We start from the raw sequence: 27,532 nt of genomic DNA, 5'->3' as shown, positions 1-27,532 counted from the left end.
TAAGTGCGAGGTGATTCATTTTGGTCGGACAAATTTGAATGCGGATTACAGGGTCAACGGCAGGGTTCTGAGGAATGTGAAGGAACAGAGAGGTCTTGGGGTTCATGTCCACAGATCTCTGAAGGTTGCCACTCAAGTGGACAGAGCCGTGAAGCAGACCGATAGTGTGTTAGTGTTTATTAACAGGGCCTTGAGTTTAAGAGCCGTGCGGTTATGCTGCAACTGTACAGGACCCTGATGAGACCACATTTGGAGTATTGTATGCAGTTCTGGTCACCTCATTATAGGAAGGATGTGGAAGTATTGGAAAGGGTGCAGAGGAGATTTACCAGGATACTGCCTGGATTGGAGGGTAGGTTTATGAGGAAAGGTTGATGGATCTAGAGCTTTTCTCATAGGAGTGAAGGAGGATGAGAGGCGACTTAATCGAGGTTGAAAGATGATGAGGGGGATAGATAGAGCGGACGTTCAGAGACTATTTCCTCGGGTGGATGTAGCTGTTACAAGGGGGCATAACTATAAGGTTTGGGGTGGGAGATATAGGAGGGATGTCCGAGGTAGGTTCTTTACTCAGAGAGTGGTTAGAGTGTGGAGTGGACTGCCTGCTGTGATAGTGGAGTCGGACATTTAAGAACTTTCAAGCGGTTATTGGATAGGCACATGGAGCACACCAGAATGACAGGCAGTGGGATAGCTTGATCTTGGTTTCGGACAAAGCCCGGCACAACATCGAGGGCCGAAGGGCCTGTTCTGTGCTGTGCTGTTCTATGTTCTAACAACACCAGGTTCAAGTCCCACAGGTGGTGCTTCGAAACAAACCTTTTGGACTTTAACCTGGTGTTGTAAGACTTCTTACTGTGCTCACCCTAGTCCAACGGTGGCATCTCCACATCATTTCTGTGATATATAACACATTTTACTGCTCAGTAACAGGTGTTGGAGAGTGTGCGAGTGTGTGTTTTACCCTCACTGTCTGTCTATCATACACAACATATTTTGCTGCTCCCTGCTCAGTTGCTGGAGTGTGTGAGTATGTGAGAGTGGCGAGAGTGTGTTTTACCCTCACTGTCCCCCTGAGACATACAATGCATATTTAACTGCTTACTGCTCAGTGACTGGTGTGTGTGAGAGAGCTTGAGTGTGTGTGAGAGACAGTTTCTGTATGAGAGTGTGAAGTTGTGATTTGCCCTCATTGTTTCTCTGTGATATATGATGCTTACTGGTGTGTGTGAGAGTGTGTGTGAGTGAGAGAGTGTGTGAGATCTCTCAGTGATGTCTAACACATTGTAATATTCTGTTACCGGTGTGTGTGTGAGCGAGAGAGTGTGAGCAGAAGTGTGTGTGTGGGTATCAGTTTTCTCCTCACTGTCTCTGTGATATATAATGCATATATTAGTGTCTGCTGCTCAGTCACTGATATGTTTCAGACTGGGTGTGCGTGAGAGAGAGCTGGTGTGCATGAGAGAGAGAGCTGGTGTGCATGAGAGAGAGAGCGGGTGTGCATGAGGAGAGCGGGTGTGCGTGAGAGAGAGCGGGTGTGCGTGAGAGAGAGCGGGTGTGCGTGAGAGAGAGCGGGTGTGCGTGAGAGAGAGCGGGTGTGCGTGAGAGAGAGCGGGTGTGCGTGAGAGAGAGCGGGTGTGCGTGAGAGAGAGCGGGTGTGCGTGAGAGAGAGCGGGTGTGCGTGAGAGAGAGCGGGTGTGCGTGAGAGAGAGCGGGTGTGCGTGAGAGAGAGCGGGTGTGCGTGAGAGAGAGCGGGTGTGCGTGAGAGAGAGCGGGTGTGCGTGAGAGAGAGCGGGTGTGCGTGAGAGAGAGCAGGTGTGCGTGAGAGAGAGCGGGTGTGCGTGAGAGTGGGTGTGCGAGCGAGTAAGTCTATGTGTATTTAACCCTCATTGTCTCTCTTTGATATATAACACATTTTGCTGTTGCTGCTCAGTTACTGGGGTGTATGGTGAGTGTGTGAGAGAGAGTGAGAATGTGTTTGACCATCACTGACTCTGTGATATATGATGCAGATTTTACTGCTCACTGCTCAGTTACTGTTGTGAGAGTGTGTGAATATGAGAGTATGTGAATATGAGAGTGTGTGTGAGAGAATGTGTCACTGTGTGTTTGGGAGTGTCTGAGTGGGAGAAATAGTCTGTGTGAGTGTGTGTGTGTTTTACCTTCATTGTCTCGGTGATAAAAAACACATATTTTACTGCTCAGTTACTGGTGTGCGAGTGTGTGTTTTACCCCCACTGACCCTCTGCGATATAAAACGCATATTTAACTGCTTACTGCTCAGTGACTGGTGTGTATGTGTGTGTGTGAGAGAGAGTCTGCGAAAGAAGCAGCAAGAGTGAGAGAGAGAGACAGCGTGAGTGTGTGGGAGAGTTAGTGTTTGCAAGAGAAATAGAGTGTGAGTGTGTGTTTTACCCGCACTGTCTCTCCGCGATATATAATGCATATTTTTCCGCTCAGTTACTGGTGTGAGTGTGTGAATGAGATAGCGTATGAGTGTGTGAGAGACAGAATGTGTGTGAGAGAAGTAAATATGAGTTATATAGCATAAAGAGTCAGTGAGGGTAAAGACACACTCTCACTCTCAACATTCACTATCTCTCACACACACAGACCTGTAACTGAGCAGGAAGCACAAGAATATTCATTATATGTCACAGAGAGACAGTGAGGTAAAAACACACACTCATGGATAGATAGTCCCAAAAGACGTGCTGTTAGGTAATTTGGACATTCTGAATTCTCCCTCCGAGTACCCAAACAGGTGCCAGAATGTGGCGCCTAGGGAATTTTCACAGGAACTTCATTGCCGTGTTAATGGAAGCCTACTTGTGACAATAAAGATTAGAAGATAGAGTCATATTAACCTCAATGTCTCTCTGCGATATATAATGAACATTTTACTGCTTACTGCTCAGTTAATGGTGTGTGTGGGAGAGCATGAGTGAGATAGTGTGTGTGAGATGGAGGGAGTGTGGGTGAGATTTTTATCCTCACTGTCTCTCTATGATATAGACACATATTTTACAGCGTACTGCTCAGATAATGGTGTGTGTGAGTGCCAGTGTGTGTGTGGGAGAGATTGAGTGGAAGTTTTATCCTCACTGTCTCTGTGATGTATTACACATATTTTACTGCTTATGGCTCAATTCCTGGTGTGAGAGAGTGTGTGTGAGAGAGTGAGTCTGTGAGTATGTGTGAGGGATGGTGAATGTGTGTGAGAGCAACAGGGTGAAAAGTTGATGTGCTGTTGATGGGCAGCAGGGTGGCACAGTGGTTAGCACTGCTGCCTCACAGCACCAGAGGCTGGGTTTGATTCTGACCTCAGGCCCCTGTCTGTGCGGAGTTTGGGTTTCCTCCGGGTGCTCCAGTTTCCTCCCACAGTCCAAAGAAGTGTAGGTTAGGTGGATTCAATATGCTAAACTGTCCCTTGGTAGGGTTACAAGGAGATGGTGGGAGATTGGTCTTCGGGTAGCATGCTCATTCAAAAGGTCAATCCAGACACGATGGGTTGAATGGCCTCCTTCTGCACTGTAGGGTTTCTATGAGAGAGAGTGTTTTACCCCCTCCCCCCCCCCCACCCCATCTCCTTTGATACACTTCGTCCTGAGTGCTAAATCTATCTGTTTCTTAAAAAGGGCAGCACGGTAGCATTGTGGATAGCACAATTGCTTCACGGGTCCCAGGTTCGATTCCGGCTTGGGTCACTGTCTGTGCGGAGTCTGCACATCCTCCCCGTATGTGCGTGGGTTTTCTCCGGGTGCTCCGGTTTCCTCCCAAAATCCAAAGATGTGCAGGTTAGGTGGATTGGCCATGATAAATTGCACTTAGTGTCCAAAATTTCCCTTAGTGTTGGGTGGGGTTACTGGGTTATGGGGATAGGGTGGAGGTGTGGGATTAAGTAGGATGCTCTTTCCAAGAGCCGGTACAGACTCGATGGGCTGAATGGCCTCCTTCTGCACTGTAAATTCAATGATAAAAAAAAAGACCCTCACTGATTCTCTCTGATTTATAACAAATATTTTACTGCTTACAGCACACACACACTCTCTCCCTCTCACACACACACTCCAGTCACTGAGCAGTAATCAATTAAATATGCAATATATACCACAGAGATACAGCGAGGGTAAAACATGCACTCACTCTCTCACTCACACTCACTCAGTCACACAGCAGTAACTGAGCAATAAGCTGTAAAATATGTGTTATACATCATAGAGAGACAGTGAGGGTAAAGCACACACACACATATTTTACAGCTTACTGCTCAGTTACTGCTGTGTGACTGAGTGAGTGTGAGTGACAGAGTGAGTGCATGTTTTACCCTCACTGTATCTCTGTGATATATGTCACATATTTAATTGATTACTGCTCAGTGACTGGTGTGTGTGTGTGAGAGAGGGAGAATGTGTGTGTGAGAGAGAGAATGTGAGTGAGTGTGTATTAACCTCACAGTCTCTGTGATATACAATTAATATATTCTTGATTACTGCTCAGTTATTGATTTGTGAGTGTGTGGGAGAGACAGTGCGTGGGTGTGTGTGAGAGTGTATGAGAGACAGAGTGTGAGTGAGTGTGTATAAACCTCTCTGTTTCTGTGTGCGATATATGACATATTTTACTGCTTAATGCTCAGTTATTGGTGTGTGTGTGTGTTTCACCCTCAGACTCCCTGTGATATTCACTGCATATATAGTGCTTCCTGCTGAGTTACTTGTGAGTGAGCATGTGCATGAGAAAACGTGAGTGTGTGTTTTACCCCCACTGTCTATTTATGATATATGGCATATTTTACTGCTTACTGCTCAGTTGTTGGTGTCTGAATGTGTGAGAGTGTGTTTTCCACGGTAGCTGTCTGTCTCAGTTATGGGTCAAGTGTTAGGGGGAAACTTAATTTGACTCACTAACACTCTGTCTCTGTGCTTGCATTTGTAGCTGTCTGTCTCTGTTATGGGATTCTGGGTTTAATCTCCGTCTGTAATATTATTTACATTTACACGAGAAGACAGGTAATCTCAGTCTGTCCACCTCTCTGATGTGCAAGATTTTATTGTGTTTTCTGTACTTGTCAATACCTGTTTTGTGAGTTAAGGGTGAACATTCTGTTCAGTATTCATCCTCCATTATTACTTTTAGTGATAACATTGATATGTTAAATGATCTATTTCCATGTCTGTTTCATGAGAATGACACTGTACCATTATATCTGAGATTGTGTGAGATATTTGGATGGGAATTTTATATTTTGTTTTGGGAGGTGTCTCGGTAGAAGTTTATGATTAATTCGGCACTTTTCAATAAGCTGTACTATCCGACCTTTTACTTGTACCAAAGGTTCACAACTTGTGAGATGAAAGGATGGCCTGACAATTTGATAAGTGTCCCTTTGGAGAACAATTTAAATGTATCATTTTTCTGTTAATGCCTTATTCAAGTGCTTTGCTTCTGAAATATTTTAAACTAAGAAAGTTACAAAAAAGTGCCAATGGATACTTGCACATTGATTGCTGAATCTATAGCCTAATTAATACTATACTGATTACTTTACAGATGAAACGCTGTTGTCAAAAGTTGATCCAACATTCCATGAGAGAGTAGGGGTGAATTGTGGAAAATTATCCCACCTGCCCTCTCGTGTATCTGTAAATAATATTTACATTTTCTCCAGAAGTCCAGATTTACTTGAATTTCTTCAATTGGATAAAGAGGACTGTTGGATTGGACATGTTTATCTGGGACTTGAGGTCTCTGCGAGTCTGTCTGCTTCTGCTCAGTGATGGTGGAGCTGATGTTGTGTTTGTGTCTCTGCAATGTTGGGTTAATATTGTACTTACAGTCAGTTAGAAGGAGACGGCTGCACATTCACGTTGCTGAGGAATCATCATCATCATCTTGGAACTCATCTTTTCGTCTGTTGAACGAGGAAGAAGAAAACAAATTTCTTGTAAGTTAGGGTCAGATGAGGTCAATGATAGATCAATCCATTCTTTCAACTGATAATCAGTAAAATAAAGAAAATACTCTCCAAATCCTGACCCAGAATCAGACAAATAAACCAGGCCCAGAAAAAGCTCTCCCTCCGCCCGCCCGCTCACTCCAAGTCCCGGAACAAGATCGTGCTCCGCTGCGCCTCTTGCAAACAGCCCCCGATTTTCCCTGAACACCCCCCGAGTCAGTAATGATCTCTGAGCCTCTTTGCTCACACTCCCAGATGGAGGTGCTGCTGCAATGAGAACGCTGTTTCCTCGCTGACCTGGGCCCTGACATTGACATTTCCCTCAGTTTCAACAAAGCGATTCCACTCACTGACCAAATGGAGTGTGCGGGAGAGGGGCTGCGCATGCGCTCTAAATACCTGAATGACGACAGGCAAGCGGTTACGCCGGGCATGCGCAGATCCCCAAGCAATTCCGCGTTGAGAATCAATGGGAGTATTCCCCATTTCACTGTCATCGCATAGAGAGCAAAACCTCCTACCGAGCCCGTGTTGGGGGGACTGTGTGTGTGTGGCTGCAAGTGGCCCTGCGCCCTCGGGCTCAACCAATCACCTTTGTAGCTGTGTGTTTGTCCCAATGAGAGATTCAATTTGCAGTCATTGCCTGCAGCTTGTTTGTTATTACACTGTCACTCAGCCCCTCAAACTCACACTTTCTGCAAACTACCATTTCACTGACTGACTTCATTTTTCATAGAAGCACACAAGTTATTTTCAAAAATATACTTCATTTATAAAATCCCTTGAAATAAACATGGTCAAACATTTCAAATTGTCATCACAATAACATCGTTTCGTACAATAATATTTACATTTTCTCCAGAGGTCCAGATTTACTTGAATTTCTTCAGTTGGATAATGAGGACATTACACACATTTCAATATTTACATTACAATTCTTCTCAAAATATCTACATCAGTCATGTTCCACCCTGTAAAGCTTCAATAATTTTAAACATTTAGTGTTAATCACACATACGAGGTGGATTTTACACAGTTACCAGCCCCTCTTTAGGGTTACTCACACAGACCGAGGGGTTTTACCCGGTTACCAGCCTCTTGGTGTACATTTGCTGCAAGAACTTACACAGTGGCCTCTCCCCATTGAGCCTTGGTGCCGGGTACCCCAAGCTTGAGTGCGTCCCTCAGCACGTAGTCCTGGACTTTGGAATGTGCCAGTCTGCAACACTCAGTCGAGGACAATTCTTTACCCTGGAAGATCAACAGGTTACAGGCAGACCAAAGAGAGTCTTTCACCGAGTTTATGATCCTCAAGCAGCAGTTGATGTTTGTCTCAGTGTCCCCCCCTGGGAATAGCCCGTAGAGCACAGATTCCTGTGTCACAGAGCTGCTCGGGCTGAACCTGGACAAATCCCACTGCATCTCTCAAACAAAGAACAATACAGCACAGGAGCAGGACCTTCGGCCGTCCAAACCTGTACCGGTCATGATACCAAACTTTGCCAAAACCCTCAGCACTTCCTTGTGCCGTATCCCTCTCTACCCATCCGATCCATGTGTTTGTCAAGATGATTTTTGACCGCCGTAATGTAGCTGCTACCACAACCTCCCCTGGCAACGCGGTCCATGCTCTCCCCACTGTCTGTGTAAAAAAACCTGCCTCGCACATCCTCTGTAAACTTTACCCTGTACACCTTAAATTTATGCCCCCTGGTGACTGGCCCCTCCACCCTGGGAAAGATTGCCTGCCCATTCACTCTATCCATGCCGCTCATAATTTGGTCGGCCTTTATCAGATCACATCTCTGTCTTTCTAATGAAAACAGTCCGAGTCTATTCAGCCTCTCCATAAAGCTCACTTTCCAGACCAGGCAACAGCCTGATAAACCTCCTCTGCATCCTCTCCAAAGCCTGCACAGCCTTCTGGTAAGGTGGCGACCAGAATTGTGCACAATATTCCATTTGCATCCTTACCAACGTTCTGTACAGCTGTAGCATAACTTGCCAGTTTTTATATTTAATGCCCCGTCCAATGAAAGCTGGCATTCCGTCTGCTTTGTTGACGACCTTGTCCACTTCCATTGCCACCTTCAAAGATCTGTGGACCTGCGTGTCCAGATCTCTCCGACTTTCTATATTCCTAAGAGTTTTGCCATTTACGGTATATTTCCCCTCTATGTTAAACCTACCAAAATGCATTACCTCCCATTTGTCCAGATTAAACTCCATTTGCCATTTCTCTGCCCAAGTCTCCATCCTTTGTATGTCCTGCTGTATCCTCTGACAATCCTCAACACTCTCTGCCACTCACACCAACCTTGGTGTCATCCATGAACTTTCACTCTCCAGACCTTTTTTGGAAAGGCACATTCCACATGGAGGTGAGTGACCATTTCGCGCCTCCCCCCCCCCCCCCCCCCCCCAGCCACTTCGCGAGCAGCGTGTGACGGCGTTGAGACTTCGGGAGTGCATGAAGGATCTGCCGGGAGAGCCCTGCTCACCACCAGCCAAGCTGGGGCTTGGTGCGTGTTTGAAAGTTCTGGTGATGAGATGATCTGCCAGATGCCTCTGAGAGTCTGCTCAGGGGAACCATCTGACATGATCCACCGTCTCTTTTTCCATAAGGGCCTCGAGGACATTACGTGCAGACCACTGCTTGACCGCCTTGTGGTCAAAGGTGTTTTCCTGAACAAATGTTTCCATGAGGGACAGGTGTTACGACATGGTCCAACTACCAGAGCATCCTGCGGCAATGAGGCCAGACACATCGTTCGTAACACCGGGGACACGTAGAACCTCAGTACGTAGTGACACTTGGTGTTTGTGTACTGGGGGTACACGCACAGCTTGATGTAGTCACACACAAAGGTGAACATCGGGGAGGCCGGCCTTGTGTATGTTTCTCCCTCCATTATCCAGAGATTTGTACATGCTGTCCCTTCTGTTTGTATATGGGTCCCTGTGATCTCCAGATGAACCTGATGATGACTCGGGTGACTGCTGCGCGCAGGACTGGGGAATGGGCCAGACCTGCGCCACGTCCAGCAACACCGAGATCCTTCCCATATAATTACTACAGTGCAGGAGGCCATTCAGTCCATCGAGTCCACAGCGACTCTCTGAAAGAGCAAACCTACCCAGGCCCACTCCCTCGCAACTCCACCTAATACACACCCGGAGACACAAAGGGTTAATTTAGCATGGCCAATCCACCGAATCTGCGTATCTTTGTGGGAGGAAACCCACACAGACACAGAATGTCAGGGTCAGAGTGAACCCGGGTCCCTGGCGCTGTGAGGCAGCAGTGCTGACCACTGTGCAGCCCATCATGTTGCAGTTGTACGTGTTGTTCAGCGCGCTCTTTTCACTTCTGTTTGGAATATAAAATGTGGGTTGGAGCAGGCAGGAGGCGGAGCTGGCTGATCAAAGACATTTCACTGCTCTGTCTGTCACTCAGTCTGTTCTCCGCCTCTCTTTCTCAGTCAGGTCGGGGCGGGCTGTATAATAAAGGAAAGAGCAGCAGCTCGTCTCTCATTCGGCAGCGATTTGACTGAACAAGCATCATGTCTGGCAGAGGGAAAGGAGGCAAAGGACTGGGCAAAGGTGGAGCAAAGCGGCACCGCAAAGTGCTTCGTGATAACATCCAGGGCATCACCAAACCAGCAATCCGCCGCCTGGCTCGCCGTGGCGGCGTCAAGCGCATCTCGGGTTTGATCTATGAGGAGACTCGCGGGGTGCTGAAGGTTTTCCTGGAGAATGTGATCAGGGACGCAGTCACCTACACTGAACACGCCAAGCGCAAGACCGTCACCGCCATGGATGTGGTTTACGCTCTCAAACGCCAGGGCCGCACTCTCTATGGATTCGGCGGCTGAGTAAACCCATTTGACAATTTAACAAATCCCAAAGGCTCTTTTAAGAGCCGCCCAAATCCTCACATTGAGAGCACTGACCTGAGAATGGCAGCAGCATAATGTACCGAGCTGGTTTACGAGTAAGGAGGCAAAATAAACCAATATTTCCTATCATTGATCTCTCTTTTCACATTCCAAGGCGACATGAATCTGCTGTAGAGTCTGAATCACAAAAGCTTTCTCCCAAGTCAGACCTGAACCGCACATAGTGAACATTGTAATGAGAGCGGGAATGAAATCTGAAACCCCGCTCACCCATTGCACATAAATGGTCAGTTTAGGAAAGCCTGCCGGCTAAAACTGCCGTCCCCCGGTAAATACCAACAATACAGGGGAAGCTCATTCCAGCCGGAAGCCTCTGGGAAATTCTCACAAACACGGCACTAAGCGGATCGAGAACAGGTCACCCTTTTTCAGATAAAGTGAGTGGCTCTGAAAAGAGCCTTTGGGTTATTAGATTAAAGAATGGTCGCTTCACTTCTTGCCGGCGCCAGCGCTGCTTTTCTTGGGCAGCAGCACGGCCTGGATATTAGGCAGCACCCCGCCCTGAGCGATGGTCACCCCTCCCAGCAGCTTGTTGAGCTCCTCGTCGTTGCGGACGGCCAGCTGCAGGTGCCTGGGGATGATGCGGGTCTTCTTGTTGTCCCGGGCCGCGTTGCCGGCCAGCTCGAGGATTTCAGCGGTCAGATACTCGAGCACAGCAGCCAGATAGACCGGGGCTCCGGCCCCCACACGCTGGGCATAGTTGCCCTTTCTCAGGAGCCTGTGAACACGGCCCACCGGGAACTGCAGTCCAGCCCGGGAGGAGCGAGACTTGGCCTTGGCCCGAGCTTTCCCGCCGGTCTTTCCTCTTCCAGACATTGTCCCAATCTCACAAACACTTTCACAGAATGAGGAAACCCGCCCACATTCACTTCTCTTATAGCTTCAGGAGGAATGGCGGTGCACACATTGCTGATTGGTTATCTGAACAACATTGTGGAGCCTGGCACAAACTGACCAATCAGATGTCTGTTTGAAGCACCAATCAGGAGACTCCACGGTGCTGAGGGCGGAAAGTTTGGGCGCCAAATGTTCAGATTCCAACCGAATATTTATTTCAAAGCTTAAAAGAGCGCCAAAAGATAAGAGATAAAATTGAACAGGGACCGTAAAACATGTGAATAAATCATTTGAGTTTTGAGTATAAGATTGTTGGATTTTCTCTCTTTCCCGAGTCTAGTTTCCCTTTATCTGTCAGTTTCTGATTTCGGGTTTTCTCTCTAACAGAACAAACCCAAAATAAATTAAAGCAAAATAATGCGGATGCTGCAAATGTGAATTAATGAGAAAATGCTGGAAACACTCAGCATATCTGGGAGAATCTGTGGAGAGAAACGTTTAAGATCTGTAGAAGGGACATTTAGATCCGAAACGTTAACGGACTCCACAGGTTTAATCCGGCTGCTGTTTAAAACGCTCTCAGCCGTCGGCAGTGTCTAATTTAGAGCCATCTGCAAACAATATCATTTGTTCCCATTGTAGACTGCTCCCGCTTCCTCAGTGTTAAAAGTGGAGGGAGCAGTTTGGAGCTCGTGTCAGTATTGAAATGGAGTTTTCCCACCACCGGGGTGCTCCAAATAAACTGATCGATTATTGAGAGTAAACCCGAACATAAATGCAAAAGGAGGATTTGGAGTTCTATTCTCTCCAAATCCAGCTACAGCGCCGAGTATGAACGAGTCAGAGGCCAAAGAGTCACCGAGCAGTAACTAAATGATGGGACTTTATAGACAAGACACAAAGATCGACAGGACAATAACTCGGCATTACACAGGATGTTGTTCTAGTGAAACGCTATTAAAACAGGTTTGGCTATTCATAATAGAAATAAACCAGTAATTTAAAAAATTATGGTTTGGCTGGTTTCCAGAAGTTGTGAGTGGCTCTTAAAAGAGCCGTTGGGTTTGATGAGTTTGAGAACAGTTTTACTTGGAGCTGGTGTACTTGGTCACCGCCTTTGTCCCTTCCGACACGGCATGCTTGGCCAGTTCCCCGGGCAGCAGCAGGCGCACGGCGGTCTGGATCTCCCGGGAGCTGATGGTGTGGCGCTTGTTGTAATGGGCCAGGCGGGAAGCCTCACCCGCGATGCGCTCGAAAATATCGTTGACGAAGGAGTTCATGATGCTCATGGCCTTGGAGGAGATGCCGGTGTCGGGATGAACCTGCTTCATCACTTTGTAGATGTAGATGGAGTAACTCTCCTTCCTCGACCTTCGCCGCTTCTTGCCGCCCTTTACTGCCGGTTTCTTAATGACTTTCTTGGCTCCCTTCTTGGAAGCTGGTTTCGATGTTGGTTTCTTCTCGTCAGCCATCGTCAATATCACCCAGAAATAAAGCAAACCCCTTCCGAGCGCTGATTAAATAGACAGAGCCTCACATCTATGCTAATGAGGAATGGGGAAAGGAATGATTGTGATTGGACATTGTGAGAATGAGGACAACCAGTTATGTTCCGTTCATTTGACTGGATATAAAAACAGACGAATCAGAATTAGGATTTTGCACCAATCATAAACCTCAGATTACAATCATATTACAGGACGAAGTCTTACAACACCAGGTTAAAGTCCATCAGGTTTGTTTCGATGACACTAGCTTTCGGAGCGCTGCTCCTTCCTCAGGTGTACTCACTCTCTGATACAGTGTGTGTGTGTGGAATACACTTATGCTCTGATACAGTCTGAGAGGATTTAGTCACCTGAGGAAGGAGCAGCGCTCCGAAAGCTAGTGACATCGAAACAAACCTGTTGGACTTTAACCTGGTGTTGTAAGACTTCGTACTGTGCTCACCCCAGTCCAACGCCGGCATCTCCACATCATGGCAATCATATTGCAAACAAGGAATACATTTCAGAAAGAATGGCTCCAGTCCCAGTTTGTCAATGTGTAAAGATCCACCGGGAAAAGTCACCTGGCTGTCGGTGAGAGGGACCCTTCAGCACAGAGAGACTGTGCGGGAGTGTGGGATTCATTCAGGAACTGTGAGTGTCTTGTAATATGTGAGAGTGTGGGATTTACTCACTCTCTGATACAGTTTGTGTGTGTGGGATTTACTCACTCTCTGATACAGTGTGTGAGTGTGGGATTTACTCACTCTGTGATACAGTGTGTGAGTGTGGGATTTATTCACTCTCTGATACAGTGTGTGAGTGTGGGATTTACTCACTCTCTGATACAGAGTGTGAGTGTGGGATTTACTCACTCTGTGATACAGTGTGTGAGTTTGGGATTTACTCACTCTCTGATACAGTGTGTGAGTGTGGGATTTACTCACTCTCTGATACAGTGTGTGAGTGTGGGATTTACTCACTCTCTGATACAGTGTGTGTGTGGGATTTACTCTCTCTGATACAGTGTGTGAGTGTGGGATTTACTCACTCTGATACAGTGTGTGAGTGTGGGATTTACTCACTCTCTGATACAGTGTGTAAGTGTGGGATTTACTCACTCTCTGATACAGTGTGTGTGTGAGTATTACTCTAGCTAAGGCCTAACCAATGTTTTATACAGTTCCTGCATAACCTGCCTTTTCTTAAACTCTGTGCCTCGGCGAATAGAGACAAGGATACCATAGGACTGGGGTTTTCAAGCTCAGGGACCTGACCTGTGGGTCGATCTCATGAAGGTTTCAGGAGGGTGGTAGTTATCCAGATCGCGGAAGGAATGGCCAATGGTCACGACTAGTGTTTACAAATGCCAACCATGATGGACGTTTGAGATTGTCGGCCATTCCGCGCATGTGTCTCTTATCAAGTAGTGCGCAGGTCCGGAGCCCAGCAAGTAGGACTGGCTCCTCCTGATGTCAGTGCGTTGTCCCGGGCCTGTTTTGTTCAGCAAATTCTGGAGTCCTCCCGCCGGAGGCGGCGCCAGCGAGCAGGTCACACGACCCGTATGCTGACATCACGTGTTCTGGGCCCGAGAGAGATTCCTCCATTTTGCAGCTGCCAGCAGTGCTGGAGTGAACTCCAGGGCCTCTGGTGAACAACCCATGAAGAAGCTGAAAACAGGAACAAAGCAGCACAATGATGATTATTTGAGGGGTGGGTTTATAAATTGTGCCACTGCAATCAGGAGTCAAATTTCATGGGTGTTACATGCAGGGAATTACTGGCAAATGAATGTTTAAAACCCTCAAAATGTCAAAGACGTTTGAAGAGTAAGCAGGGCGAGTTCCAGGACAAACCTCTGTAATTTTTGTCAATGGATGCAGTGAGATCTTAAATCATCAGCTGGAGTCATTATCAGAAATGTAACATTGAATAACAAAGCAAGTGAGATCGTGGGGACCAAGCAGGCTCACCTGTCACATTAAAGGCAAGTGAAAATGGTGGGTGTGTGTGAGAGAGAGTGGGGGTGTGTGAGAGAGAGTGGGTGGGTGTGAGAGAGTGGGTGTGTGTGAGAGAGAGTGGGGGTGTGTGTGAGAGAGTGGGGGTGTGTGTGAGAGAGTGGGGGTGTGTGAGAGAGAATGGGTGTATGTGAGAGAGAGTGGGTGTGTGTGAGAGAGAGTGGGTGGGTGTGAGAGAGTGGGTGTGTGTGAGAGAGAGTGGGTGTGTGTGAGAGAGAGTGGGTGTGTGTGAGAGAGAGTGGGTGGGTGTGAGAGAGTGGGTGTGTGTGAGAGAGAGTGGGTGTGTGTGAGAGAGAGTGGGTGGGTGTGAGAGAGAGTGGGTGTGTGTGTGAGAGAGAGTGGGTGTGTGTTTGTGAGAGAGTGGGTGTGTGTGAGAGAGAGTGGGTGTGTGTGAGAGAGAGTGGGTGTGTGTGAGAGAGTGGGTGTGTGTGAGAGAGAGTGGGTGCGTGTGAGAGATAGTGGGTGGGTGTGAGAGAGAGTGTGTGTGTGTGTGAGAGAGAGTGTGTGTGTGTGTGAGAGAGAGTGGGTGTGTGTGAGAGAGTGGGTGTGTGTGAGAGAGAGTGGGTGTGTGTGGAGAGTGGGTGTGTGTGAGAGAGAGTGGGTGCGTGTGAGAGAGAGTGTGTGTGTGTGTGAGAGAGAGTGTGTGTGTGTGTGAGAGAGAGTGGGTGTGTGTGAGAGAGTGGGTGTGTGTGAGAGAGAGTGGGTGGGTGTGAGAGAGAGTGTGTGTGTGTGTGAGAGAGAGTGTGTGTGTGTGTGAGAGAGAGTGGGTGTGTGTGAGAGAGTGGGTGTGTGTGAGAGAGAGTGGGTGGGTGTGAGAGAGTGGGTGGGTGTGAGAGAGTGGGTGGGTGTGAGAGAGAGTGTGTGTGTGTGGAGAGTGGGTGTGTGTGAGAGAGAGTGGGTGGGTGTGAGAGAGAGTGGGTGTGTGTTTGTGAGAGAGTGGGTGTGTGTGAGAGAGTGGGTGTGTGTGAGAGAGAGTGGGTGTGTGTGAGAGAGTGGGTGTGTGTGAGAGAGAGTGGGTGTGTGTGTGAGAGAGTGGGTGTGTGTGAGAGAGAGTGGGTGTGTGTGAGAGAGAGTGGGTGTGTGTGCGAGAAAGAGTGGGTGTGTGTGAGAGAGTGGTTGTGTGTGAGATAGAGTGGGTGGGTGTGAGAGAGAGTGGGTGGGTGTGAGAGAGAGTGGGTGGGTGTGAGAGAGTGGGTGTGGGTGTGAGAGAGTGGGTGTGTGTGAGAGAGAGTGTGTGTGTGTGGAGAGTGGGTGTGTGTGAGAGAGAGTGGGTGGGTGTGAGAGAGAGTGTGTGTGTGAGAGAGAGTGGGTGTGTGTGCGAGAGAGAGTGGGTGTGTGTGCGAGAGAGAGTGGGTGTGTGTGAGAGAGAGTGGGTGTGTGTGAGAGAGTGGGTGTGTGTGAGAGAGAGTGGGTGTGTGTGGAGAGTGGGTGTGTGTGAGAGAGAGTGGGTGGGTGTGAGAGAGAGTGGGTGGGTGTGAGAGAGTGGGTGTGTGTAAGAGAGAGTGGGTGTGTGAGAGAGTGTGTGTGCGTGTGTGAGAGATAGTGGGTGTGTGTTTGTGAGAGAGTGGGTATGTGTGAGAGAGAGAGGGGATGTGTGTGTGTGAGAGAGAGTGCCTGTGTGTGAGAGAGAGTGGGTGTGTGTGAGAGAGAGTGGGTGTGTGTGAGAGGAAGTGGGTGTGTGAGAGAGAGTGGGTGTGTGTGAGAGAGAGTGGGTGTGTGTAGAGAGAGTGGGTGTGTGTGAGAGAGTGGATGTGTGTGTGAGTGTGTTTGTGAGAGAGTGGGTGTGTGAGAGAGTGGGTGTGTGTGTGAGAGAGTGGGTGTGTGAGAGAGTGGGTGTGTGTGAGAGAGACTGGGTGCGTGAGAGAGAGACTGGGTGCATGTGAGAGAGACTGGGTGCATGTGAGAGAGAGTGGGTGTGTGTGAGAGAGAGTGGCTGTGTGAGAGAGAGAGTGGGTGTGTGAGAGAGAGTGGGTGGATGTGTGTGTGAGTGGGTGTGCGCGAGAGGGTTGGTGTGTGAGAGAGAGTGGATGTGTGTGTGAGTGTGTTTGTGAGAGAGTGGGTGTGTGTGAGAGAGTGCGTGTGTGAGCGAGTGAGCCTCTTTATTTTACATTGTCACTCTTTGATATGTAACAAATATTTTACTCTTGCTGCTCTGTTACTGGGGTGTGTGTGTCTGTGAGAGAGAGAGTGTGTTTTACCATCACGGTCTCTGTGATATATGATGCATATTTTACTGCTTACTGCTCAGTTACTGTTGTGTCAAAGAGTGTGTGAATATCAAAGTTTGTGAATATGTGAGTGTGTGTGAGGAAGTGTGTGCGAGGGAATGTGTCACTATGTCTGCAAGAGTGTATGAGTGTGAGAAATAGTCTGCGTGAGTGTGTGTGTGTTTTACCTTCATTGTCTCTGTGATATTTCACACATATTTTACTGCTCAGTTACTGGTGTGCGAGTGTGTTTATCCTCACTATCTGGCTATCATATATAATATATTTTACTGCTTACTGCTCAGTTACTTCAGTGTGAGAGTGGCGAGAGTGTGTTTTACCCTCACTGTCCCTCTGCGATATATAACACATATTTAACTGCTTACTGCTCAGTGACTGGTGTGTCCATGTGTGAGGCAGTCTGAGAGAGAGGGACTAGGAGTGTGAGAGAATGAGTGTGTGTGAGAGTTAGTGTTTGCCAGAGAAATAGTGAGTGTGTGTCACACTGTCTCTCATTGTCCCTCTGTGATATATAAAGCATATTTTACCACTCAGTTACTGGTGTGTGTGTGTGTGTGAAGAGAGAGTGTATGAGTGTGTGTGAGAGAGAATGTGTGAGAGAGAGTGAAATACGAGTTATATAGCACAGAGACAGTGAGGGTTAACACAAACTTACACTCTCTCTCTCACACGATCTCTCATACACACGCACTCTCTCTCTCTCTCTCACACACCAGTTACTGAGCAATAAGCAGTAGAATATTCAATATATATCGCAGAGAGACAGTGGTTACTATCACAGAGGTTACTACACACACTCATAGGGCGATTGTCCCGAAAGACGAGCTGTTAGGTAATTTGGACATTCTGAATTCTCCCTCCCTGTACCCAAACAGGCGCCAGAATGTGGCGACTTGGGGCTTTTCACAGAAACTTCATTGCAGTGTTAATGTAAGCCTACTTGTGACAATAAAGATTATTATAAGACAGAGTCATAGTCTATCTATGACTCTATCTGTGTGTATGTGTTAACTTCACTGTCTCTCTGTGATATATAATGATTATTTTACTGCTTACTGCTGTGTGGGTGTGTGAGTGAGACAGTGTGTTTGGGAGTGAGACAGTGTGTTTGTGAGTGTGTGTGTGAGTGAGACAGTGTGTTTGGGAGTGTGTGTGTGAGTGAGACAGTGTGTTTGGGAGTGAGACAGTGTGTTTGGGAGTATGTGTGTGAGTGAGACAGTGTGTTTGGGAGTGTGTGCGAGTGAGACAGTGTGTTTGGGAGTGTGTGCGTGAGTGAGTCAGTGTGTTTGGGAGGGTGTGTGTGAGTGAGACAGTGTGTTTGGGGTAGTGTGTGTGAGTGAGACAGTGTGTTTGGCAGTGTGTGTGTGAGTGAGACAGTGTGTTTGGGAGTGAGACAGTGTGTTTGGGAGTGTGTGTGTGAGTGAGACAGTGTGTTTGGGAATGTGTTTGTGAGTGAGACAGTGTGTTTGGGAGTGTGTGCGTGAGTGAGTCAGTGTGTTTGGGAGTGTGTGTCTGAGTGAGACAGTGTGTTTGGGATAGTGTGTGTGAGTGAGACAGTGTGTTTGGCAGTGTGTGTGTGAGTGAGACAGTGTGTTTGGGAGTGAGACAGTGTGTTTGGGAGTGTGTGTGTGAGTGAGACAGTGTGTTTGGGAATGTGTTTGTGAGTGAGACAGTGTGTTTGGGAGTGTGTTTGGGTGTGAGACAGTGTGTTTGGGAGTGTGTGTGTGAGTGAGACTGTGTGTTTGGGAGTGTGTTTGGGAGTGAGACAGTGTCTTTGGGAGAGTGTGTGTGAGTGAGACAGTGTGTTTGGGAGTGTGTATGTGAGTGAGACAGTGTGTTTGGGAGTGTGTGTGCGAGTGAGACAGTGTGTTTGGGAGTGTGTGCGTGAGTGAGTCAGTATGTTTGGGAGTGTGTGTGTGAGTGAGACAGTGATTTGGGAGTGTGTTTGGGAGTGAGACAGTGTGTTTGGGAGTGTGTGTGTGAGTGAGACAGTGTGTTTGGCAGTGTGTGTGCGAGTGAGACAGTGTGTTTGGGAGTGTGTGTGCGAGTGAGACAGTGTGTTTGGGAGTGTGTGTGTGAGTGAGTCAGTGTGTTTGGGAGTGTGTGTGCGAGTGAGACAGTGTGTTTGGGAGTGTGTGCGTGAGTCAGTGTGTTTGGGAGTGTGTGTGTGAGTGAGACAGTGTGTTTGGGAGTATGTTTGGGAGTGAGACAGTGTGTTTGGGAGTGTGTTTGGGAGTGAAACAGTGTGTTTGGGAGTGTGTGTGTGAGTGAGACAGTGTGTTTGGGAGTGTGTGTGTGAGAGAGACTGTGTGTTTGGGAGTGAGTGTGTGAGTGAGACAGTGTGTTTGGGAGTGTGTTTGGGAGTGAGTCAGTGTGTTTGGGAGTGTGTGCGTGAGTGAGACAGTGTGTTTTGGAGTGTGTGAGTGAGACAGTGTGTTTGGGAGTGTGTGTGTGAGTGAGACAGTGTTTGGGAGTGAGACAGTGTGTTTGGGAGTGTGTTTGGGAGTGAGACTGTGTTTGGGAGTGTGTGTAAGTGAGACAGTGTGTTTGGGAGTGTGTTTGTGAGTGAGACAGTGTGTTTGGGAGTGTGTTTGTGAGAGAGATAATGTCTTTGGGAGAGTGTGTGTGAGTGAGACAGTGTGTTTGGGAGTGTGTGTGTGAGTGAGACAGTGTGTGTGTGAGTGAGACAGTGTGTTTGGGAGTGTGTGTGTGAGTGAGACAGTGTGTTTGGGAGTGTGTGTGTGAGTGAGACAGTGTGTTTGGGAGTGTGTTAGTTAGTGAGACAGTGTGTTTGGGAGTGTGTGTGTGAGTGAGACAGTGTGTTTGTGAGTGAGACAGTGTGTTTGTGAGTGAGACAGTGTGTTTGGGAGTGTGTGTGTGAGTGAGACTGTGTGTTTGGGAGTGTGTTTGTGAGTGAGACAGTGTGTTTGGCAGTGTGTGTGTGAGTGAGACAGTGTGTTTGGGAGTGGGAGTGAGACAGTGTTTTTGGGAGTGTCTGTGTGAGTGAGACAGTGTGTTTGGGAGTGTGTGTGTGAGTGAGGCAGTGTGTTTGGGAATGTGTGTGTGTGTGAGACAGTGTGTTTGGGAGTGTGTGTGTGAGTGAGATAGTGTTTGGGAGTGTGTGTGTGAGTGAGACAGTATGTTTGGGAGTGTGTGTGTGAGTGAGACAGTGTGTTTGGGAGTGTGTGTGTGAGTGAGACAGTGTGTTTGGGAGTGTGTGTGTGAGTGATACAGTGTGATTGGGAGTGAGACAGTGTGTTTGGGAGTGTGTGTGTGAGTGAGACAGTGTGTTTGTGAGTGAGACAGTGTGTTTGGGAGTGTGTTTGTGAGTGAGACAGTGTGTTTGGGAGTGAGTGTGTGAATGAGACAGTGTGTTTGGGAGTGTGTGTGTGAGTGAGACAGTGTGTTTGGGAGTGTGTGTGAGTGAGACAGTGTGTTTTGGGAGTGTGTGTGTGAGTGAGACAGTGTGTTTGGGAGTGTGTGTGTGAGTGAGACAGTGTGTTTGGAAGTGTGTGCGTGAGTGAGACAGTGTTTTTGGGAGTGTGTTTGTGAGTGAGACAGTGTGTTTGGGAGTGTGTGTGAGTGAGACAGTGTTTGGGAGTGAGACAGTGTGTTTGGGAATGTGTGTGTGAGTGAGACAGTGTGTTTGGGAATGTGTTTGTGAGTGAGACAGTGTGTTTGGGAGTGTGTTTGTGAGTGAGACAGTGTGTTTGGGAGTGTGTGTGTGAGTGAGACAGTGTGTTTGGGAGTGTGTTTGTGAGTGAGACAGTGTGTTTGGCAGTGTGTGTGTGAGTGAGACAGTGTGTTTGGGAGTGTGTGTGTGAGTGAGACAGTGTGTTTGGGAGTGTGTGTGTGAGTGAGACAGTGTTTTTGGGAGTGTCTGTGTGAGTGAGACAGTGTGTTTGGGAGTGTGTGTGTGAGTGAGACAGTGTGTTTGGGAAAGTGTGTGTGTGTGAGACAGTGTGTTTGGGAGTGTGTGTGTGAGTGAGATAGTGTTTGGGAGTGTGTGTGTGAGTGAGACAGTATGTTTGGGAGTGTGTGTGTGAGTGAGACAGTGTGTTTGGGAGTGTGTGTGTGAGTGAGACAGTGTGTTTGGGAGTGTGTGTGTGAGTGATACAGTGTGTTTGGGAGTGAAACCGTGTGTTTGGGAGTGTGTTTGTGAGTGAGACAGTGTGTTTGGCAGTGTGTGTGTGAGTGAGACAGTGTGTTTGGGAGTGTGTGTGTGAGTGAGACAGTGTGTTTGTGAGTGAGACAGTGTGTTTGGGAGTGTGTGTGTGAGTGAGACAGTGTGTTTGTGAGTGAGACAGTGTGTTTGGGAGTGTGTTTGTGAGTGAGACAGTGTGTTTGGGAGTGAGTGTGTGAATGAGACAGTGTGTTTGGAAGTGTGTGTGTGAGTGAGACAGTGTGTTTGGGAGTGTGTGTGAGTGAGACAGTGTGTTTTGGGAGTGTGTGTGTGAGTGAGACAGTGTGTTTGGGAGTGTGTGTGTGAGTGAGACAGTGTGTTTGGGAGTGTGTGCGTGAGTGAGACAGTGTTTATGGGAGTGTGTTTGTGAGTGAGACAGTGTGTTTGGGAGTGTGTGTGAGTGAGACAGTGTTTGGGAGTGAGACAGTGTGTTTGGGAATGTGTGTGTGAGTGAGACAGTGTGTTTGGGAATGTGTTTGTGAGTGAGACAGTGTGTTTGGGAGTGTGTTTGGGTGTGAGACAGTGTGTTTGTGAGTGTGTGTGTGAGTGAGACTGTGTGTTTGGGAGTGTGTTTGGGAGTGAGACAGTGGCTTTGGGAGAGTGTGTGTGAGTGAGACAGTGTGTATGTGAGTGAGGCAGTGTGTTTGGGAGTGTGTGTGCGAGTGAGACAGTGTGTTTGGGAGTGTGTGCGTGAGTGAGTCAGTATGTTTGGGAGTGTGTGTGTGAGTGAGACAGTGTGTTTGGGAGTGTGTTTGGGTGTGAGACAGTGTATTTGGGAGTGTGTGTGTGAGTGAGACAGTGTGTTTGGCAGTCTGTGTGCGAGTGAGACAGTGTGTTTGGGAGTGTGTGTGCGAGTGAGACAGTGTGTTTGGGAGTGTGTGTGTGAGTGAGTCAGTGTGTTTGGGAGTGTGTGTGTGAGTGAGACAGTGTTTTTGGGAGTGTCTGTGTGAGTGAGACAGTGTGTTTGGGAGTGTGTGTGTGAGTGAGACAGTGTGTTTGGGAGTGTGTTTGGGAGTGAGACAGTGTATTTGGGAGTGTGTGTGTGAGTGAGACAGTGTGTTTGGCAGTGTGTGTGCGAGTAAGACAGTGTGTTTGGGAGTGTGTGTGCGAGTGAGACAGTGTGTTTGGGAGTGTGTGTGTGAGTGAGTCAGTGTGTTTGGGAGTGTGTGTGCGAGTGAGACAGTGTGTTTGGGAGTGTGTGCGTGAGTCAGTGTGTTTGGGAGTGTGTGTGTGAGTGAGACAGTGTGTTTGGGAGTATGTTTGGGAGTGAGACAGTGTTTGGGAGTGTGTTTGGAAGTGAAACAGTGTGTTTGGGAGTGTGTGTGTGAGTGAGACAGTGTGTTTGGGAGTGTGTGTGTGAGTGAGACTGTGTGTTTGGGAGTGAGTGTGTGAGTGAGACAGTGTGTTTGGGAGTGAGTCAGTGTGTTTGGGAGTGTGTGCGTGAGTGAGACAGTGTGTTTTGGACTGTGTGAGTGAGACAGTGTGTTTGGGAGTGTGTGTGTGAGTGAGACAGTGTTTGGGAGTGAGACAGTGTGTTTGGGAGTGTGTTTGGGCGTGAGACTGTGTTTGGGAGTGTGTGTAAGTGAGACAGTGTGTTTGGGAGTGTGTTTGTGAGTGAGACAGTGTGTATGGGAGTGTGTTTGTGAGAGAGATAATGTCTTTGGGAGAGTGTGTGTGAGTGAGACAGTGTGTTTGGGAGTGTGTGTGTGAGTGAGACAGTGTGTTTGTGAGTGAGACAGTGTGTTTGGGAGTGTGTGTGTGAGTGAGACAGTGTGTTTGGGAGTGTGTGTGTGAGTGAGACAGTGTGTTTGGGAGTGTGTGTGTGAGTGAGACAGTGTGTTTGGGAGTGTGTTAGTTAGTGAGACAGTGTGTTTGGGAGTGTGTGTGTGAGTGAGACAGTGTGTTTGTGAGTGAGACAGTGTGTTTGGGAGTGTGTTTGTGAGTGAGACAGTGTGTTTGGGAGTGTGTGTGTGAGTGAGACAGTGTGTTTGGGAGTGTGTTTGTGAGTGAGACAGTGTGTTTGGCAGTGTGTGTGTGAGTGAGACAGTGTGTTTGGGAGTGTCTGTGTGAGTGAGACATTGTGTTTGGGAGTGTGTGTGTGAGTGAGACAGTGTGTTTGGGAATGTGTGTGTGTGTGAGACAGTGTGTTTGGGAGTGTGTGTGTGAGTGAGATAGTGTTTGGGAGTGTGTGTGTGTGAGTGAGACAGTATGTTTGGGAGTGTGTGTGTGAGTGAGACAGTGTGTTTGGGAGTGTGTGTGTGAGTGAGACAGTGTGTTTGGGAGTGTGTGTGTGAGTGATACAGTGTGTTTGGGAGTGATACCGTGTGTTTGGGAGTGTGTTTGTGAGTGAGACAGTGTGTTTGGCAGTGTGTGTGTGAGTGAGACAGTGTGTTTGTGAGTGAGACAGTGTGTTTGGGAGTGTGTTTGTGAGTGCGACAGTGTGTTTGGTAGTGAGTGTGTGAATGAGACAGTGTGTTTGGGAGTGTGTGTGTGAGTGAGACAGTGTGTTTGGGAGTGTGTGTGAGTGAGACACTGTGTTTTGGGAGTGTGTGTGTGAGTGAGACAGTGTGTTTGGGAGTGTGTGTGTGAGTGAGACAGTGTGTTTGGGAGTGTGTGCGTGAGTGAGACAGTGTTTTTGGGAGTGTGTTTGTGAGTGAGACAGTGTGTTTGGGAGTGTGTGTGAGTGAGACAGTGTTTGGGAGTGAGACAGTGTGTTTGGGAATGTGTGTGTGAGTGAGACAGTGTGTTTGGGAGTGTGTGTGTGAGTGAGACAGCGTGTTTGGGAGTGTGTTTGTGAGTGAGACAGTGTGTTTGGGAGTGTGTGTGAGTGAGACAGTGTTTGGGAGTGAGACAGTGTGTTTGGGAATGTGTGTGTGAGTGAGACAGTGTGTTTGGGAGTGTGTGTGTGAGTGAGACAGTGTGTTTGGGAGTGTGTATGTGAGTGAGACAGTGTGTTTGGGAGTGTGTGTGCGAGTGAGACAGTGTGTTTGGGAGTGTGTGCGTGAGTGAGTCAGTATGTTTGGTAGTGTGTGTGTGAGTGAGACAGTGTGTTTGGGAGTGTGTTTGGGAGTGAGACAGTGTGTTTGGGAGTGTGTGTGAGTGAGACAGTGTGTTTGGCAGTGTGTGTGCGAGTGAGACAGTGTGTTTGGGAGTGTGTGTGCGAGTGAGACAGTGTGTTTGGGAGTGTGTGTGTGAGTGAGTCAGTGTGTTTGGGAGTGTGTGTGTGAGTGAGACAGTGTGTTTGGGAGTGTGTGCGTGAGTCAGTGTGTTTGGGAGTGTGTGTGTGAGTGAGACAGTGTGTTTTGGAGTGTGTTTGGGAGTGAGACAGTGTGTTTGGGAGTGTGTTTGGGAGTGAAACAGTGTGTTTGGGAGTGTGTGTGTGAGTGAGACAGTGTGTTTGGGAGTGTGTGTGTGAGTGAGACTGTGTGTTTGGGAGTGTGTTTGTGAGTGAGTCAGTGTGTTTGGGAGTGTGTTTGTGAGTGAGTCAGTGTGTTTGGGAGTGTGTGCGTGAGTGAGACAGTGTGTTTTGGAGTGTGTGAGTGAGACAGTGTGTTTGGGAGTGTGTGTGTGAGTGAGACAGTGTTTGGGAGTGAGACAGTGTGTTTGGGAGTGTGTGTGTGAGTGAGACAGTTTGTTTGGGAGTGTGTGTGTGAGTGAGATAGTGTGTTTGGGAGTGTGTTTGTGAGTGAGATAATGTCTTTGGGAGAGTGTGTGTGAGTGAGACAGTGTGTTTGGGAGTGTGTGTCTGAGTGAGACAGTGTGTTTGTGAGTGAGACAGTGTGTTTGGGAGTGTGTGTGTGAGTGAGACAGTGTGTTTGGGAGTGTGTGTGTGAGTGAGACAGTCTGTTTGGGAGTGTGTGTGTGAGTGAGACAGTGTGTTTGGGAGTGTGTTAGTTAGTGACACAATGTGTTTGGGAGTGTGTGTGAGAGTGAGACAGTGTTTGGGAGTGAGACAGTGTGTTTGGCAGTGTGTTTGGGAGTGAGACAGTGTGTTTGGGAGTGTGTATAAGTGAGACAGTGTGTTTGGGAGTGTGTTTGTGAGTGAGACAGTGTGTTTGGGAGTGGGTTTGTGAGTGAGACAGTGTCTTTGGGAGAGTGTGTGTGAGTGAGACAGTGTGTTTGGGAGTGTGTGTGTGAGTGAGACAGTGTGTTTGTGAGTGAGACAGTGTGTTTGGGAGTGTGTTTGTGAGTGAGACAGTGTGTTTGGGAGTGTGTGTGTGAGTGAGACAGTGTGTTTGGGAGTGTGTTTGTGAGTGAGACAGTGTGTTTGGCAGTGTGTGTGTGAGTGAGACAGTGTGTTTGGGAGTGTGTGTGTGAGTGAGACAGTGTGTTTGGGAGTGTGTGTGTGAGTGAGACAGTGTGTTTGGGAGTGTGTGTGTGAGTGAGACAGTGTGTTTGGGAATGTGTGTGTGTGTGAGACAGTGTGTTTGGGAATGTGTGTGTGAGTGAGATAGTGTTTGGGAGTGTGTGTGTGTGAGTGAGACAGTATGTTTGGGAGTGTGTGTGTGAGTGAGACAGTGTGTTTGGGAGTGTGTGTGTGAGTGAGACAGTGTTTGGCAGTGTGTGTGTGAGTGATACAGTGTGTTTGGGAGTGATACCGTGTGTTTGATAGTGTGTTTGTGAGTGAGACAGTGTGTTTGGCAGTGTGTGTGTGAGTGAGACAGTGTGTTTGTGAGTGAGACAGTGTGTTTGGGAGTGTGTTTGTGAGTGAGACAGTGTGTTTGGGAGTGAGTGTGTGAATGAGACAGTGTGTTTGGGAGTGTGTGTGTGAGTGAGACAGTGTGTTTGGGAGTGTGTGTGAGTGAGACAGTGTGTTTTGGGAGTGTGTGTGTGAGTGAGACAGTGTGTTTGGGTGTGTGTGTGTGAGTGAGACAGTGTGTTTGGGAGTGTGTTAGTTAGTGAGATAGTGTGTTTGGGAGTGTGTGTGAGAGTGAGACGGTGTTTGGGAGTGAGACAGTGTGTTTGGGAGTGTGTGTGTGAGTGAGACAGTGTGTTTGGGAGTGTGTGCGTGAGTGAGACAGTGTTTTTGGGAGTGTGTTTGTGAGTGAGACAGTGTGTTTGGGAGTGTGTGTGAGTGAGACAGTGTTTGGGAGTGAGACAGTGTGTTTGGGAATGTGTGTGTGAGTGAGACAGTGTGTTTGGGAGTGTGTGTGTGAGTGAGACAGCGTGTTTGGGAGTGTGTTTGTGAGTGAGACAGTGTGTTTGGGAGTGTGTGTGAGTGAGACAGTGTTTGGGAGTGAGACAGTGTGTTTGGGAATGTGTGTGTGAGTGAGACAGTGTGTTTGGGAGTGTGTGTGTGAGTGAGACAGTGTGTTTGGGAGTGTGTATGTGAGTGAGACAGTGTGTTTGGGAGTGTGTGTGCGAGTGAGACAGTGTGTTTGGGAGTGTGTGCGTGAGTGAGTCAGTATGTTTGGTAGTGTGTGTGTGAGTGAGACAGTGTGTTTGGGAGTGTGTTTGGGAGTGAGACAGTGTGTTTGGCAGTGTGTGTGCGAGTGAGACAGTGTGTTTGGGAGTGTGTGTGCGAGTGAGACAGTGTGTTTGGGAGTGTGTGTGTGAGTGAGTCAGTGTGTTTGGGAGTGTGTGTGTGAGTGAGACAGTGTGTTTGGGAGTGTGTGCGTGAGTCAGTGTGTTTGGGAGTGTGTGTGTGAGTGAGACAGTGTGTTTTGGAGTGTGTTTGGGAGTGAGACAGTGTGTTTGGGAGTGTGTTTGGGAGTGAAACAGTGTGTTTGGGAGTGTGTGTGTGAGTGAGACAGTGTGTTTGGGAGTGTGTGTGTGAGTGAGACTGTGTGTTTGGGAGTGTGTTTGTGAGTGAGTCAGTGTGTTTGGGAGTGTGTTTGTGAGTGAGTCAGTGTGTTTGGGAGTGTGTGCGTGAGTGAGACAGTGTGTTTTGGAGTGTGTGAGTGAGACAGTGTGTTTGGGAGTGTGTGTGTGAGTGAGACAGTGTTTGGGAGTGAGACAGTGTGTTTGGGAGTAGTGTGTGAGTGAGACAGTTTGTTTGGGAGTGTGTGTGTGAGTGAGATAGTGTGTTTGGGAGTGTGTTTGTGAGTGAGATAATGTCTTTGGGAGAGTGTGTGTGAGTGAGACAGTGTGTTTGGGAGTGTGTGTCTGAGTGAGACAGTGTGTTTGTGAGTGAGACAGTGTGTTTGGGAGTGTGTGTGTGAGTGAGACAGTGTGTTTGGGAGTGTGTGTGTGAGTGAGACAGTCTGTTTGGGAGTGTGTGTGTGAGTGAGACAGTGTGTTTGGGAGTGTGTTAGTTAGTGACACAATGTGTTTGGGAGTGTGTGTGAGAGTGAGACAGTGTTTGGGAGTGAGACAGTGTGTTTGGCAGTGTGTTTGGGAGTGAGACAGTGTGTTTGGGAGTGTGTATAAGTGAGACAGTGTGTTTGGGAGTGTGTTTGTGAGTGAGACAGTGTGTTTGGGAGTGGGTTTGTGAGTGAGACAGTGTCTTTGGGAGAGTGTGTGTGAGTGAGACAGTGTGTTTGGGAGTGTGTGTGTGAGTGAGACAGTGTGTTTGTGAGTGAGACAGTGTGTTTGGGAGTGTGTTTGTGAGTGAGACAGTGTGTTTGGGAGTGTGTGTGTGAGTGAGACAGTGTGTTTGGGAGTGTGTTTGTGAGTGAGACAGTGTGTTTGGCAGTGTGTGTGTGAGTGAGACAGTGTGTTTGGGAGTGTGTGTGTGAGTGAGACAGTGTGTTTGGGAGTGTGTGTGTGAGTGAGACAGTGTGTTTGGGAGTGTGTGTGTGAGTGAGACAGTGTGTTTGGGAGTGTGTGTGTGAGTGAGACAGTGTGTTTGGGAATGTGTGTGTGTGTGAGACAGTGTGTTTGGTAATGTGTGTGTGAGTGAGATAGTGTTTGGGAGTGTGT

General features: G+C 48.0%; 1 protein-coding gene across 4 annotated transcripts in view; it reads right to left on the bottom strand.

Moving 5' to 3' along the window:
* LOC140400073 (histone H2B-like) overlaps nt 1-27,532 on the bottom strand; it is a 240,427-nt gene that overhangs the window by 151,934 nt on the left and 60,961 nt on the right. For all 4 annotated transcript variants that reach the window (XR_011938035.1, XR_011938033.1, XR_011938034.1 and 1 more), the window contains exon 4: nt 5,838-5,914. The gene's annotated coding sequence lies outside the window, so the exon portion shown is untranslated. The remainder of the gene's footprint in view (nt 1-5,837; nt 5,915-27,532) is intronic.

This window comes from Scyliorhinus torazame, chromosome 24, assembly GCF_047496885.1.
Source record: "Scyliorhinus torazame isolate Kashiwa2021f chromosome 24, sScyTor2.1, whole genome shotgun sequence".
Classification (NCBI taxonomy): Eukaryota; Metazoa; Chordata; class Chondrichthyes; order Carcharhiniformes; family Scyliorhinidae; genus Scyliorhinus; species Scyliorhinus torazame.
The sequence above is the reverse complement of the archived record's forward strand: the minus strand, read 5'-3'. Positions and strand labels throughout refer to the sequence as shown.